This window comes from Petaurus breviceps, unplaced genomic scaffold, assembly GCF_028583685.1.
Source record: "Petaurus breviceps papuanus isolate PSGF00001 unplaced genomic scaffold, PetGlider_PUasm1.0 90881, whole genome shotgun sequence".
Classification (NCBI taxonomy): Eukaryota; Metazoa; Chordata; class Mammalia; order Diprotodontia; family Petauridae; genus Petaurus; species Petaurus breviceps.
In genome coordinates this window covers 19342463-19359704 of record NW_027187369.1, presented here as the reverse complement: position 1 = coordinate 19359704, position 17242 = coordinate 19342463, and the positions used below count along the sequence as shown (strand labels likewise).

At 41.3% G+C, this 17242-nt stretch overlaps 1 pseudogene; it reads right to left on the bottom strand.

Moving 5' to 3' along the window:
- Nucleotides 1–764: 764 nt before the first annotated feature.
- On the bottom strand, nucleotides 765–1404 carry LOC138150586 (ras-related protein Rab-2A pseudogene; annotated as a pseudogene).
- Between the last annotated feature and the right edge of the window lie 15838 nt (nucleotides 1405–17242).

Below are 17242 nucleotides of genomic sequence, written 5' to 3'. Positions count from 1 at the left end.
CTTGTAAGCACAGACTAGGGGCAGTTGCCTAGGACTCAGACAGTGACAAGACAACAAACATGTGAGAAAAGTTTGCCAGATTTCTAATTCAATTTCTACCTAGTCCCCAGTAATGCTTTGGGAAGCATACAGAGTCTTCAAGATCTAAACAGTTTAGAATTTATTCAAATGAGTCAAAGAATTCAAAAGGGGAAAATTAAGCAGCTTATGGAACAATCTCTGCAGACAGCAAAACCTGGAAAATCAACATACTTTTGAAGAAGTCATACAAGCTTTGCTTTGATGGGAAACACACTGGGTCTAGAACCAAAGGGATCTGGATTGTAAGCTTTGCTCTTTTCACTTAATACCTGTTTTGTTTTGTTTTTTTTTAAGGAGGGTGGGGGCAAAAGGGCTTAAACCTCTTTGGATCTCTCCATCTCATCTTTGAAACTATGGTACTGAACTAATGACATCTGATGTCCCTTCTTGGTTGTAAAGCCAATATCTTATAAACATCAAGTCAGCAGAGGTACTTTGGAAAACTTAGTAAACAGACTGGTATCAAATTCAGGTGACTTCTAGTGTTGAATGTATTTCAAGGGCATGAGATATTTAGAATGATATTATCAGTTGACTAAACACATATGGATACAATTTCTTTTAAGTTAACTTTTATTCAAAGTTGTACAAGAATTTTTAGGACAATGTCTTTATTCCATAAAGTCCCTTCATAAATACTTACACTGGACCTTGCTCAGGCTTCTCTTTAAGTCCAGATCTGCTTAACAGCAACATCCCCTAGACTGCTGTGCTCCCTGTTTCCCTACATGTAAAACAGTAGGCAGGGAGGTCTGAAGACCTATTTTAATGCCACTGGCCTCATTATTCACATCAAAGACTCCTTCTTGGATCTTCTCATAAATACCCTTGGCTGAATTGTCGAAGGCTTCTTCTACATTTGACGCTGTCTTTGCTGAGGTTTCCATGAAAATGAGTACATGTTCTTGGGCAAAATCTTCTCCTTCTTCCTTTTGTTACTTGTCGTCTGATCTCCAGATCATTCTTGTTGCCAAGCAGCATGATGACCATATTGGAACTGGAATGCTGACGGGTATCTTCCAGCCAAGTTATCAGGTGATTGAAGGTATCTCTCCGGGTGATATCATAAACCAGCAGCGCCCCAGAAGCTCCACGGTAATAGGATCTTGTGATGGAGTGGAAGGATTCCTGTCTGGCTGTATCCCAGATCTGGAGCTTGACTTGCTTGCCATCAATGGATATAAGGCGGGACCCAAACTCCACACCTATGGTCAAGTCGTGCACAGGCTGGAACCTCTTGTCAGTAAATTGCAGCAACATGCATGATTTGCCTACCCCTGTATCACAAATGATGATATACTTGAATAGATAGGCATATGCCATGGTGGTATCTGCCCTTGGCTACAGCTTCTGTCAAGTAATTCGTATATGGTTAGAAATCCTTTTCAGCTTTAGTTCTGTCTATTCCTCCCCTAGTTACACCCCCTCCCTGCCCCCACCTAGGCATTACTAAGTATGTTTTTTTTGTTGTTACCAGCTCTGGGAGACCCCATGGACTATGCCTGTGGGGTTTTCTTAGCAAAGATACTGGAGGGGTTTATCACTTCCTTCTCCAGCATGCCTTGAACTGTGATCTTCCTGGCACCAGGCCGCTTAGCATAGACCCCTCCAATATAGGATAGATCCACAATTTCACTTGGTTAAGGACCCTCTTCTGAATTTTTAGCTCAATCTCTTCCTACTTTAGCCACTCCCTTCCCCCCCCCCCCCCACTCCTAATAGTATAGTCCCTTACAATCCAGAATAAAGCTTATACTACAAGTGGTTAGGAAACTAGATTTATCTATGTGTCTTCTTCCCAAACCCCTAAACAACAGCCATTCCATAACAGACCTAGTAATGTAGCTCCTACAAGGCTAAGGAACCTCTTCCCTCTTTAGCTCCTCCTTCCCCCCCCCACCCCCACCCCTCCACCCGCTAGGCACTCAAAGGAGCAGAGGCCCCACAGGAGACATGAGGGAATGCAAGCTAATGGATGGAAACTGGGCCTCACTGTCTAACTGTAACTTGCCTCAGTTCCCCCACAACAAATAGCAATCCTTCCTCACCCACCAGCCTTTAGAGTTCGTGGAGACAGCTCATGGCCTCCTACAAACCTTAGAGGGACAATGGATTCACTGAGATAGCACCTGTACAGGATTAGGATCCAAATGTAAGGAGAAGTTGAGCCCAGAGGCAGAAATACTGGAATACTGGCTGATTAAACTCCGCCCACTGCCAATGTCACAATGCCTGCCCAGGAAGTTGGAGGGGGGTGTAATGCACCTTACCGATTCAGTTTGGGACAGAAACCTTTTATTTGATTTTTAGGCTTAGTTTTGGTTGATGGTTTGATTTTCACACCAAATATTACCTTAATTTCCGATATATTCCTTTTCCCTCTCCTCAAAGCACCAGCGTTATAACAAATATTTTTTTTTCAAATAAAAAAGCTCAGAAGAACTAAACAAATAAGTCAACTAAGTCTGACAGTGTATGTAATAATCCATACCTGTAGTCCCCTACCTCTGCCAAAAAGGAAGGAAATTTCATTTTCCTATCTAGAAGAAAGTGTTTCTATGTAGGAAGAAAGATTTGTGGTTTCCAGTGAAGTTTGGATTCAGTCAGTGGGCCACACTTGAGGGTCTAGAGGTCCATACGTGTCCTCAAGGCCACAGATTCCCCACCCCTGGTCAAGAAGATCTGGATTCAAATTCTACCTCAAATACTTATAGCAGCATGGCCATAAGTAAGTGTGTGTGTGTGGCGGGGGTGGTGGGGGCATAAGCAATTATATAGTGTCATCTATATACCAGGCACTGTGCTGAAGTATTTTGAACAAAGAATTGTTTCATACTAAACTGCCTAATATTTATGAGCTCCAGTTTTCCAGCCTATAAAACTCCAGTAATTCCTCTGCTAACAATCTCACAGGTTGTTCTGATGCTTAAATGACAATGTATATAAAATACTTTACAGAGCTCAAAGTGCTAGATGCATGTCACTTAATATTATGAATTTTCAATATTAATACAAATAATTATTAACCAAATTTAATTAGTTAATATTAGTACAGCTAGGTGGCACAACAGAACCCACGTTCAAATTTGACCACAGACACTAGCTGTGTGACCCTAGGCAAGTCACTTCACCCTGTTTCCCTTAGTTTCCTCATCTGTAAAATGAGCTGGAGATGGAAATGGCAAACCACTCCAGTATCTCTACCAAGTAAACCCCAAAAGAGGTCATGGAGAGTTAAATGTGTCTGAAAAATGACTGAACAACAAAGTTACTAATACTAATGATAATATTAATAGCATTACAACAAGCAGTCATCCACATTTTGCTAGAAATCCTCTAGTAAGGTATGGATGCATACACATGTATGTGCTTATCTCCGTGTGTGCACACACATGTGTATGTGTGTATCTGGCTATCCTCATGGCAGCCTGTGAAATTTTTGGGTAGTTCCTATTGTAAGAAAGCCCTTCCTTGGGGTGGCTAGGTGGCACAGTGAATAGAGCACTGGTCCTGGAGTCAGGAGGACCTGAGTTCAAATCCAGTCTCAGACATTTAACAAAAAAACTAGCCATGTGATATGTGACCTTGGGCAAGTCACTTAACCCCAATTGCCCTCCAAAAAGTAAAAAAAAAAACCCTTACTTATATCAAGCTTAATTTGGCCCTCTGTGAATACTACCCAGTCTGCCAGTAAATATTGAAGGGCCTACTATGTGCCAATCACTGTGCTAAGCACTGGGGACACAAAGAAAATCAAAATAAATCCCTTGCCCTCAAAGAACTTAAATTCTGATGGAGACAAACACTTGAATTATTTGTTTAATGAATAAGATTATGCATATGCATATACAATGCATATATGTGCTTGCATGTGTGTATATGATCACAGAAGACAATGCATCTATACACATGTATACACTGACCCAGCACATATATTCCCCTGAGTGTGAATGTGTATACATATATACATATGTAGGATTAGATAGCATCCCGGGCATTGGGAGTAGCCTGGAGTGCTACTAGCTGAAGTTTGCCTTCCCCAGTATGGATGCTATTCTAAAGAGATGCTCAGAAACCACAAAATCAAGATACAAGTGGAATGACCCATTGCCTATGCCCAAACTGTGGAGGTTTTGACACTAGCAAACCAGGCCTGGTGCTAGCTGGGTTTCTGCACCCAAGGGCCTCCCTTGTCTCAACATTGCAACATTCTGCCATAGGAGAGGGGCAGAGGAGGCCACAGCAGCTGCCTGCTTTGAGCTCAGCTCCCAACTGCCTGCCAGCCTGCTCACCCTCCTCCAGACCCAATCTGGAATCCAGCTTTGTCCCTTGTTTGTTATATAGTATGTGACACATCTCTTGTTTGTTAACAGATTTCAGCAATTAGTAGAAAGGTCAACTGGAGTAGGAGAAAAAGCATTAACCTAAGAGTCAGGAGGCTGGGCTTCTATCAATCAGTCAATGGGTATTTATTAATTATGACTTTGTGCTAGGCATTGAGGATGCAAATTCTTAAGTGAGATGGCCCTTGCTCTCCAGAAACTTACATATTCTTGGGGGTGATGTGTGTTCACAAAGAAGTGGCATTTAAGTTTTCCCTTGTGTTCCACCTCTGAAATCCTGTGATTATATGAATCATCTCATTGTCCCTGAACAAGTCTACCTTCACCAAAAGTCTCAAATCAGCATAATAAAGATAGTATGGTGGTGGTTGTGGTGGCAGGGGTAGTAAGTAGTAGTAGTCATAGTCGTAGTAGTAGTAACAAGCAAAACACTTCACATTAGATCTACCTAGCAGATAGACAATATTATCCCCTGCAGCTGAGGCACAGAGAGGTTAAGTGACTTATCTAGGGTCATATAGCTTTCTAAGGTAAAGTAATTTCAATTTACCTAAAGCAAGTTAAATGTGAAAATATTGAATTGTAAGAGAAGGATAGGAAGGAAAGAAAGGTTAAATACGACACTGAGACCTTGTACAAATCATGCCCTTTCTCTCTGCCTCAGTTTCCTCATCTGTAAAAGGAGAAAATTAAACTAGATTACCTTTGAGGTAACTGCTAGCTCTAAATCTATTATCCAATGAAGTTAAATTGAGTTCTTTTTTCACATTATGGAATTTTGAATACTTGAAGACAAGAATATCTCCCCCAATCTTCTCTTTACCAGGATTCACTTCTCCAAAGTGTTATATTCCTCTCTTAGGCCATGAGCTCCATGAGAGTAGTGGCCATCTTCCATTGTCCTCCTTTTTCATCTTTGCATTTCCCCAACCATCCTTGGTCCATTCATTGCATTGTGCATTTATTTATTTTTTATTTTGTGTTTTCATCAGTGGGGAAATCCCAGTATGAAAATTTCTGCTACAGATGAAGATCAGCATCTCCCCTGAAACTTGGAGCATTTGCATTGTCTGGGGGCACTTAGCAGTTAAGTGACTTGTCTAAGGACACATGGCCAGTTTGTATCAGAGGCAGGATCTGAACCCAGCTCTTTCTGACTCCAAGAATGACTCTATTTATTATGACACATTGCATCTCTGCATAAAGTAGGGCATTTACTAAATGTTTGCCTTATTACATTTTGTAACCTCATCCTCCTTCTAGCTTGATTGAAATGACAATAGCTAGGTCCAGATTAATGTCAATAATGAATTCCACAAAGTGATTGCATTATTCTGATTCACTCTTTATGTATTTCCATTGGGCCAGGACCAAAGACAACATTCCTCATGATGTTAACTTTGAATAGTGCGTATTGGAATATGTGAGACCACTTCAAGTGATTCATTATCCACCTTAGTCCAATTCAGAGGAGATCTGGGACATCTCTTTGTTCTCTCCTAGTCAGTGTTAACTTATGTGTGGTTAGCTCCTTTGGTTCATCATAGGAATCTAGGACATGTTGCAGTTGCAGTTAATATGACAGGTATAACCTTCCCTCCCCCCCCCCCCCAGTTCCAGCTGCCTTTTGTTTTTGTCAGGGAGGCCTATAGCCATAGCCTTTGCTTGAATCACCCCCCAGTCCTTTCAGTGGAAGAGAGAGAGAGAGAGCGAAAGAGAGAGAGAGAGACAGAGAGACAGAGAGACATGGGGGTGGGGGAGAGAGAGAGAGCGAGCCACTTCTCTCCATCCACAGGCCAAACGGGAAGGTAAGCTCATCATTGCCTGAAGTGGATTGCAGAGGCCAAGTAGCATTAGCTCCCTAGGATATGAACTGCTGGAAAATCCTGCGGTCTTTCCACAGGGATTTTGTTAGTGTCGGATTTTTCTAAAACATAATATCAAGGATAGTATAAGAACTGAATTCATTTACTATTATGTTGACTGGGATTAGGAAGAATATTGTTTATTGTAGCTAGGATTATCAGGACAAAGCCCCACAATTCTCTACTCTCAAGGAGAAATGAGGGGGCTTAGGATGGGTGCTCTCTATATTCTCAGTCACATAGGGAGGTCATCTGCTGAGAGCTGTCGCTGGTGGGCTGTCAGGTGACTCACAGAGAGAGAAGAAGGCATGGAACAACATCCCCAGCAGCTTGATAGAGGGGCAGTGGAGGAAGGACAAAAATGGTGACTATGTCAGGGTGACCCAATAATTATCATTTATAACTTTTTTTTTTGCTTTTTGGAGGGCAATTGGGGTTAAGTGACTTGCCCAAGGTCACATGTCTAGTTTTTGTGTTAACTGTCTAAGGCCGGATCCAAACCCAGGTCCTACTGACTCCAGGGCTGGTGCTGTATTCACTGCACCACCTAGCTGCCCCCCCCCCACCTTTTTTAACTTTTTGTTTTTGCTTTTTGGAGGGCAATTAAGGTTAAGTGACTTGCCCAAGGATAATGATCATTTATAATGGATTTAGTTGGCACTGGTGTGTGATTTTAGCAGTGGTCAGAAGTTCCAAGACAGTTCAGAGAGGACACATGGTGGGAGTGATGCAGGTGTTGAGTACTAGAAGGAAGGAAGAGGGCTAAAGGAGGGGATTCAAGGTTAGAGGACAGTCCATTACTGAAGTGGCAAACTAGTGCCAAACCACAAATGAATGAATAAGGCCAGAAACTGGAGTGAATGGACTTTGAGAACAAAGAAAGTTGGAGGATGGGATAAGGGTGAAGATTAATTTGAAGAATAATAAGACCAGAGATCAGAGAGGGAAATTTCAGAATACAAGATCAAAGGTATGGAAAAATTTTCAGTTACTGTAACATCTAAGATGTGACTCATTCGTTTATTTAGTTAGCATTTATTAAGTACTAGATGCTGAAAGTACAAGGACAAAAAAAATGAAAACAAAAACAGTCCTTGACCTCTGTGAGTGGGCATGGTAGAGTAGAGTTAGTGTGACATGGACCTGAACATGGCAGTAGCCCAGGATAAAGACAGATTAGTGTAGAGAGACTATAGGCCCAGTATTGAACTTCTTCAGAGAAGGAGATGGTAGGTGATGGCAACAAGGATCTAGACTGGATGACTGGGAATGTGTTCTTTTATTGAACCCCCATTTGAGAACTGTGGAGATTGAAAGAGAACAATAGCCACATCCCTTTTATGGGTGCCTGGTTTTAGGAAAGAAGGTCAGAAGAGCCAAGAATTTAGTGTTGGAAGGGGCCTAGTGACCTTAGCTATTTAAAAATATGTCAATCACTGTCATTCAATGTAATTGTTTCTCTTTATAATTATATGAATTTTATTTTATAACATTTAGAGATATTATTCTGAGACAGAGTCTATAGGCAGCCAAAGGGGTTCATGACAGAAGAACCATTAAGAACTAATGTAGTTCAAACCCCCTTCTTCTTTCATTTTATAGATGGGGAAACTGAGACCCAATGAGAGGGTGAAAGGCTTGCCCAATCAGAGTTAAAAACCAGATCTTCTGGAGTAATTCACTGAAATGAACTTTAGTGTTCCCCTGCTACACACACACACACACACACACACACACACACACATATTGTAAGTGTCAGATCCTTCTCTAGACTTCATGAAAAGTGATTTTGTTTGAAGTTGATGAAAAGACAAACCCTTAACTGAATGGCACTTTTTAAATCCATCTTGCTGTTCTCTATGCTCTTGGTCCATCCTTAGGCCTTTGCAGAAAACTTCCTGTTCCATATGATGAAAGGGCATCTCTGAGCTAGCCAGAGGCCACTCTCCAGGGCATTCATATCTTGCTTGCATAAGATCTCCGAATAACAAAGCATTCAGTCAGAGCTGATGCTTCCTATTGCTTTTAGGCCCAGACAAAGCCAGCACCATTACTGTGGCTGGATTCCACATGGAACCTCCAGTCCCTCCCTTCAAACATCTATTTCTCACACAAAGAAAATTCCTCACACTTGGGCCTGACCCTGACACACCTTAGCTAAAAATCCCTCACTGGTTCCCCATCACCACTGTAACTGAACACCAACTTCTTGGCCTGGCCTTCGAGGCCCTCCTCTGTCCTGGCTCTGTCGTAGATTTCCAGCCTTATTTTCTATTACTCTCTTTCATGCTTTCAGACAAAACCAGACTACTAGTTCTCTCCCAACCTCATCCTTGGAAAATACTCCCTTATTGATCTCTGCTCTCTGAAGCCCTCTTCCTTTTAGATTTGGCTTCCACCATGAAGACTTTTCTGATCTGTATAGCTGAAAGTGATTTCTCCCTATTCAACTTTTCCTAGAGCAATTTGAATGCCTCCTTTGTTCTTACCACATTTTAATCTTCTATTCGACTTTTCTGCTTATGTGCAATGAAAAAAAAACCCTCTCCTCAGTAGAGCATAAGCTCCTTTGAGGGCAGGTACTGTGTGGGTTAAATAATCATTTGGAAAAATCTGCATCTACTTTGCTTTTGAGGCTGGGGATCTAATGAAAAGCTATGTCATTGTGACTTCTCTGGAGGAGATGACATTGGGCTTATATTCTAGATTTTAATCTTATCCCCAGTTCCTTGAGTAGAGTAGGCATTTAATAAGTGACTCAGTGAATGAATGGTTGGAGAAAATGGATCAGTGAGTCACCCCCCACATAGCTTCATTCAGAACCTTGACTGGAGTCTGTAAGTCATGGGCACTGGGGCAAGTGTCTTCTTCAGCAGTCAGCTCATTTAGCATCTTCATGAAAGAAGTGAGCCAGGCCTTGACCTTACACATCACAGGCTAATTGCAACTGTCATTGCTTCCAGTCTGGAGAGGGCAGGGTAAAGAAGAGCCCCTCCCTCCTTCTTAATCCAGTTATAGCAAGTTGCTGATGTCAGCCTTCAGGTGATCTGTGTTTTAAGCAGAAGCAGAATGCAAGAAGGTTTTGATGGAGATCAGTTAGCATAGAATAGTCTGATTCCAAATACATGAACAATCCAAGAAAGCACTAACAGGGCTGGGTACTAAGCACTGGATTAATCTTTCTTCTTTCTGCAAGGCAATTAAGTGGGCTTATGCGGTAGTAAAGAAATGCACTAGCTGTACAAAATATTGAGCTGCAGACAACAGTTTCTATAACTGAAAACATGGACATCTTGAATTCACTTAGCTGTGACATTGCAAAGAGGGTGCATTAAATATTCACCATTCTACTTTAAAGTCATACCAGTCAGCTTAGATTATTGGGAAGGAGAAGGAGAAACCTGCTGTCAGCATGTGTGTGTGTGTGTTTGTGTGTGTGTGTGTGACAGAGAGACAGGAAGAGAGAGAATGTGATTGTGTATGAGGGTAGGGGACAGTATGTGTGTGTGTGAGTGGGTTTGAGAATATGTGGGTGTGTTTGTGTATGAAGATGGATGGCTATATCAGTGTGGACAAGGATACGTATGTGTATGTATATGAGACTGGCTATGTGTATAAGGGCACATGTGTATGAGGGTGTGTGTTTATAAGGATGAGTATGTGAGTGTATCTATATGTGAGGATGGTATGTGTGTATTAGGGTACATATGTGTATGGTGGGTATGTGAGTATATGTGTGTGAGGATATATGTATATATGTATGTATGTGTGTGTGTATAAGGCTGTGTGTGCATGAGGGTGGGTGGATATGAATAAGAGTGTGTGTTTGTGTGTAAATGTGTGTGTATGAGGATGGGTGAGTGTGTATGAGGGCATATATATGTGTATGTGTGTGTGTGTTTATGAGGGTGGGTTCGTGTATGTGTGTGTGTGTGTGTGTGTGTGCGCATGAGCACACACAAAAGTTTTAGCTGCATTAGCCTAAGGAGCAGATAAAGTGGTCTAACAGAACTGACCTCAGCAGCTTGGGAGGGAAGAATGGGTCTGGAAATGCACTCAGGTGGTCTAACTGAAGTCACCCCATTCCCTTTGTTGCTAGGGGCAGCTCCCCTGTCCTGGGCATCTGATGTGGATTTGTCCCATGTTCTCTGTGCTCAACAGACTAATCACAAGAGTTTTGAAAGTAAAACCAGCCCTTCTGCTTTGAAATTTTAGGCTAGGATCCCAAGGTTGGAGAGGCCCATGGAGCTGATCAAATCCAACCTTCTTATCATATGGATGACAAACTGAGGCTCAGAGAGGAAGGACGACTTGACCAAGGGCTTGCTGCTATAAAGTAAGAGAGCATTTTAAAAATAGGCTCTCACTTGCTCCTCAGAACAGTTCTCTGAAATGGGGGGTAGAGAAGGGAAGCAGTCTGTGTTCCAGGCACTGTGCTAATGGCTTTGCAAATATTATTTCATTTCATTCTCTTGATATTCTTATGAGGTAGGTACTATTATTATTTGCATTTTATACTTGAAGAAACTGAAGCAGACAAATGTTAAATGATTTGTTCAGGCTCACAGAACTAGTGTGTGAGATTGAATTTCTGATGCCAGAGCCAGTGCTCTCTCTACTATGTCACCTAGCCACCTGTGAGGTATGATGAGGGATTAGCCCTATTTTACAGATGGGAAAACTGAGTATCAGGGAGGTCACGGTCACTCAGAGGCAATATTAGAACCCAAGGTTCTTCTGTCCCTAAGTCCATTGCTTGTTTTACTATGTGGGGTGAAGAAGAGTGAGGAGTTAAGGATAACACTTATGTTGAGAACCTGGATGACTGGGGAAATGGTGCCTTGACCAGGAATAGAACAATTTGCAAGACCTTTGGATTTGGGGGGAAAGATAAATGAACTCTACTTTGGCCAGGTTGAGTCTGAGATATCTCCAGAGCATTTAGCCTAAAATGTTTTAATACTCCTCTCATTGTGTTGTTGTGAGACTCAAATAATATATTTCATGTGTAAAATGATGTGTAAATGTCAACTATGATGATAACAATTTTACCAGACCTATGTGTTCATTGGTGTAGGGAGCTCTTGACAAACATCATCCTTTGCCATTGCAGATCGACACCTGCTCTGCAGCTTCGAGTCCCAGAGACTTGCTTGGAACACTGAAAGGGAAGAGACTTGTCTGAGATCATATAGTCAATAGGTGTCAGAGGTGGGATTTAAGTGCAGATCTTTCTGACTCAGACCATCTGTCTGTACACTGTAGCACAGTGCCTATCTTTGTCATTGTTATTCTTACTGAAGCTATCTTTCATGTGGATACTATCAGTCATGCCTGATTGTTTTCCCTTGGAAATATGGATGAGTTCTAGGAAAAGAGTCAATTATCTCTTTAATGTAGTTGACAATCCCAAAATTTATTTGTGTAGTTCTAGTTTGGTTGGGGGTTGGCAGTGGCCAGTCAAGGTCAATCAGTGATGATTTCCTCTCTGTTCCTTGGATAAGGGTAGCTAAAGGTTTATTGATTTTATTGGACTTCTCCAAAACCTGCTTTTGCTTGTGTTTATCATGTCAATTGTCTTTTGTTTTCAATTTGATCAGTTTCTTCCCTCATTTTCATGATTTCTTCTTTTTGAATTTGTTTTGTGTTTGTTGACTTGGTCTAGTTTTGAAATGGCCTGTTCAGTTCATTAATCTTTTTCTATTTCCTTCATCTCTGTATTCAAAGAGATAGTTTTTCCTCTAGGGTCTGCTTTTGCTACATCTCAGAAATTCTGGTTCTGTGGTCTCATTGTTGTCCTTGTTTTTCACATAGTTATTAATTATTTTTCTGATTTGGTATTTGACTGCCCTCCTTGTTCAGAATGTTATTACTGTCTCTGATTAAGTCTGTATCTTCTGTTTGTGTATAGAAAGGACATTGAACAGGAAATGAGAAGACTTTTATAGATCTTAGATTAGAGCTAGAAGGCACCTTGGATGTTCAAATGTATTTTAAAGGAGAAGAAACTGAGACCCAGGGATATTAGGTAACTCACCCAGGGTCACACAGCTAAGTGACAGACAGAGATATGTACCCAGTGGCTTCTGCTTCCAAGTCTCGCTTTCTTTTCATTGTGCCAGGCTGTCTGTCTGTCAAGTCATTTCAAAGCTCTAAGTCTGCTTTTCATCAGTTGTAAAACAGGGATGACAATACCTTCACCACCTACTTCACAGGGCTGGCAGAAGATCAAAGGAGATCCTGTGGAGAAAGTGCTTTGTAAACTCTGGAGCACTAAAGACACAGATTGTGGTATTTTCCAACTTAGAACACACCTACCTTTCTGTTACTGCTTAGGCAAAATATATTTCTGTACTTTTCTTTAGATATATATTTCTTAGGGGAAAGAGGGGAAAAAATAGAAAAATGAATTCTTTTGCCCTCCTTACCCTGAATTTGCAAAAAGGGAAAAAAGTCTTCCTAAAAATAAGATGAATTTTAAAATTTAAAATTTAAATTAAATATTTTTTCAAGATTCTCATGGTCCAAGGATTCACACTTCTCCAAAGCCTCCAGAATATCAGTGGGGATTTGATTTTTCTGAGATGGGCATTTCCCACCCCCACTCCCTCCCCAGTCTAGATTATAACTTATCTATGACTACTCATCTTAGATAACTGTTATCCATGCTCTGTAGTAAAGTAGTTCTCCCCAGGGGAGCCACATAATGTGCCTTAGACATTTTTCCTGTTTTCTTGACATTGCATGGATTCCTGTAGAACTTATATAATTGTAGGACTACAAGAGACCTCAGAGACTTTCCCTCAATCCAGTCTTATTACAACCAAGAAAAAAACTGAAGCCCAGAAAGGGGGAAATGACCTTCTCAAGGTCACATAGCTAGTCGTGGCAGAATTAGAACTGGGATCTAATTTTGCAATGTTATTAAGCAGCCAGGTGGCACAGCAAATAGATCCCCAGCACTTGGAGTTTGAATTTTGTTTCAGACATTAATTATCTACGTGACCTTGGGCAAGTCATTTAACATCTATACTTCAATTGTTTCATCTATAAATTGGAGATAATAAACCTACCTTACAGGAGTAGCAGATGAGATAACATGTGAAACACTTTGTACAACTTAAAGTGCTACATAAATGCTATTATTGTTGTTGTTGTCATTGTCGTTTCCACTCTACCCTAACTCATTTCTGAACACTTAAGAAAGACAAGCTAATATAGTCCTAGGTAAAATAATGTGTCATCTTTGAATGGTAATCAACTTACATGATTATAGATGATTGATCATCTTTTTTACTTAATTGTTTTGTATTTCATTTCATTTCATTTCATTTTTTTGTACTAGTGTCACTCCTCTTCCCCAGGAGACTGTAAGCTCACTGAGGGCAGAGACTTTTCATCATTTTGTTCCCAGTATCCTGCCCTTCATGGGCATTTGATAAGCATCTGTTGAACTGAACTGAATTGGACTAAATAGAGTTTAAGTATAAATAGGGAGGGGCAGCTAGGTGACCCAGTAGATAGAACACTTGAGCCGGAGTCAGGAGGACCTGAGTTCTAATGTGACCTTAGATACTTGACACACTTACTAGCTGTGTGACACTAGGCAAGTCACTTAACCCCAATTGCCTTACCAAAAAAAAAGTATCAATAGGGAAAGTCTCAGTCATTTACTTGTCATTGGAGTAATACCTTAAATACTGAGCTGAAATATTTACTTGTGGTAGAATGTTGCTTAGTTCAGGCTTGTGTTCAAAGCATCATTGTTCGAGTTAATACATTGTATTCCAGTTTGTCGATCACTTATTGATACCAGTTGTATGCTCAATTCAGTTGATGCATTTCATGAATCATGAATTTTATGAATTATTTCTGCCCTAGCCCACCTGAAAGCACAGCAGGGCACACATTTTGTTTCTTTTGACACGAAATTGATGCTTCTCAAAGTCACTAATCCTCCTTTTAAGTCATCTGTGTTCTCAGAAGCTACAAAGCGAAGGGTCAAAGGTTTCAAATTGTTCTCCAATTCTGCTTCCCCAAATTCCTGTTTTATGGAGTGAGGGCAGTTGAAGTTATATGTACTCTCCTTCGAGTCACAGATCAGCAAACACAGGTGCTGAGGTTGCAGTACAGAGATGCTAAGAAGAGAAAAGAACCGACGTGTCCCTAGTGATACACTTCAGTGACTCCAAGAATAGAACATTGATAGAGGAGAATAAAACACAATTCATACTTTCCCCCAGGTTCCCCAAACTCCAATACACAGCCTAGAAGAGAATAGAATCCAGAGCTCTTAATGTTGCTCTGGAAGGTTCTGGAAGGTTGCCTAAGATCCTGAGGTTAGATGCTTCGATGTTAAGTGCCGGCCCAAGATGTAAAACTGGGTTGTGAAGCACAGCTGCGGTTACCAAATTACCTTCCGACACAAAGGGAAATGGTAGTTCTTGGCGGAAGGCATTGTTTAGAACAATATCTCTATTTTGGAATGTTTGGCATCATCACCATTTAGCACCTCTCATACCTAGGTCTTTAAAGGGAGTGAGGGTGGGTGATGTGGAGGTAGGGAGGGCAATATCAGAGAATAGTAGGGACATTTTGTGATTTCCTGAATATCTGACCTGGAGGGAAAATGTCTGTCTTTTGGCTACAATAATAATCTGTCCTTTATGGTTATGAAATACTTTCATACCTATGATCTCTTACCATGGTGCCAAACACATAGGCACTTAATGGATGGGTATTGGATTGGATTAGAATGATTGGATATTAGAATTGGAAGGGCCCTTATAGATCATTGTTCATTTTACATATTGAGGAAACTGAGATCTAGAGAAATTAAGTGACTTGTCCATCTCATCCTTGAAAGCCTGTGAAGGAGGTAAGGCAATCCATAAGATCATAGTCATGGAATTTAGAGTTGGAAGGTCCCTTAGAAGTTACATAGGATAGCCCCCTTCATGTAAGAGATCAAGATCCGGTAACTGAAGCCCAGAGAATGACTTGTCCAAGGTCATGCCGGCTGTAAGTGATAGTGTAACATCTATGATCAGTAAATACACGCATTTTTCACATTTTAGGGACGAATGTATCTCTTTGGGACAATGTCACTTTGAGAACTTTTGTGATCTCACTAATTTTTGAGATGTCACTAATTTTGGCTGACTCTTTTTAATGAGGGAAGAATTATTCACCCATCAACTTTGAAGTGTGAAGCACTGTGTTAGGTATTGGGGATATAAAGAAAAATAAATAAGCAATCGCCTCTCCTAAGTAGCTTATTTTATCAGTGGAGATAATAAATCCATAGTAGTTAGGGAGGGAGGGCAAACTAGGTTGCACTGCAGTGGCTAGAGTACCAGGTCTAGAGTCAGGAAGACTTATCTTCATGAGTTCAACTCTGGCCTCAGACACTTACTAGCTGTGGGACCCTGGACGAGTTACTTCACCCTGTTTGCCTCAGTTTCCTCATCAGTAAAATGAACTGGAGGAGGAAATGGTAGACCATTCAGTGTGCCACCTAGCCGCCGCTGTGTATTTTCTTTTCATTTAAAAATCTGATTCTGAGAAGGGACCCATGGACTTCCTGAGACTGCCCATGGGGTCTAGGACCCAACAGACATTAAGAAGTCTTGGTAACTGAGAGCTGAGAAGGAGGAAAGACTCTCACCTAATCCTCCATTATAAACAGTGAGAGTAGATGAATGAGCAGCATGGTTTAGGGGAAAGGTAAAGAGCTTGACTTTGAGCATGGCCTTTTCTAAACTGTTCCAAATATCTTCTTCCCTCTCCCCAATCTCTGCTTCCTGCTTCTCCTTCCCTCCCCCCTCACCATTCCCTATCAGACTAGGTAGGTGAGCCCTTGGGCCCCATGTTCACTGTGCAGGTGACTGACAGATCTTCTCTATATCCAGCTCAGGTCTCCCTTCTGAGTTTCAGCTCTCCTTCAATAACTGCCTGACAGCCATTTCCTCCTGTCTGGCTTTTGGGAATCCCAAACTCCCCTCTCAATCCATTTCTCCTCCACTCTTGTGTATTTCATCTTGAGGGCACCTGCAGGCCCAGGTTTGTGACTTCAGTCATCTGCAAGTCTTCAGTATCCTTCTCCCTTCACATTCAGTCACTTGTCAAATCTCCATATTTCAATCCCCACAACATCCCTTCTCTCTTCACATGGCCACCCCTCTAGCTCTAGTTCTTATCACCTCTCCCTTGATCTATTGCAACTACTTTGTTTTTGAACTCTTAATGCCTAATCAATTCATCTTCTCCATAAATGTTAGTGTAATCACCTGAATGCAGGAGCCTGACCAAGCCACTCTCCTGTTCAAAAATTTTCAGTTGCTCCTTATTGCCCCTAAGATGAAATACAGACTCCTTAGCTCGGCAGTTTCAATCATGACATAGTCTGAATCCAGCCTACCTTTCTAGGCTCAAGACACCCCTCTCCCTTTCACACACTTGACATGCCAGCGGATCTGACATACCGGCTGTTCTCCCAATTTGCTATTCAGTCCCCCTTCTCTGGACCTTTGCACATGCCTGCAAGGTGCCACCTCTTGGGGGTGACCTTTCCTGCTCCCTTTGGATAGTAGGACTTTCTCCATCCTCACATAACTTCATAATCACTAACCTGTATGCAGGATATATCCCCCTTAGGATTTGACAAGTATTACTGGGCTGTCAAGAGACTTTTCAGGAAGACCAGAAACTTTTGGGCAGCATATGTGAATTGGAAAGCAAAAGCTGAACACATCTTTGAGAAAAGAATCGACTGTCTTTTGTCTGACCTTTTCTTTTCTTAAAAAAATTAATATTTTATTTTTCTCCAATTACACGTAAAGACAATTTTAATATTCTTTTTTCAGATTTTGAGTTCCAAATTCTCTTCCTCCCTCCCCTACCCCCCACTGAGAAGGCAAGCAATTTGATATAGGTTAGTCAGGTGCAGTTGTC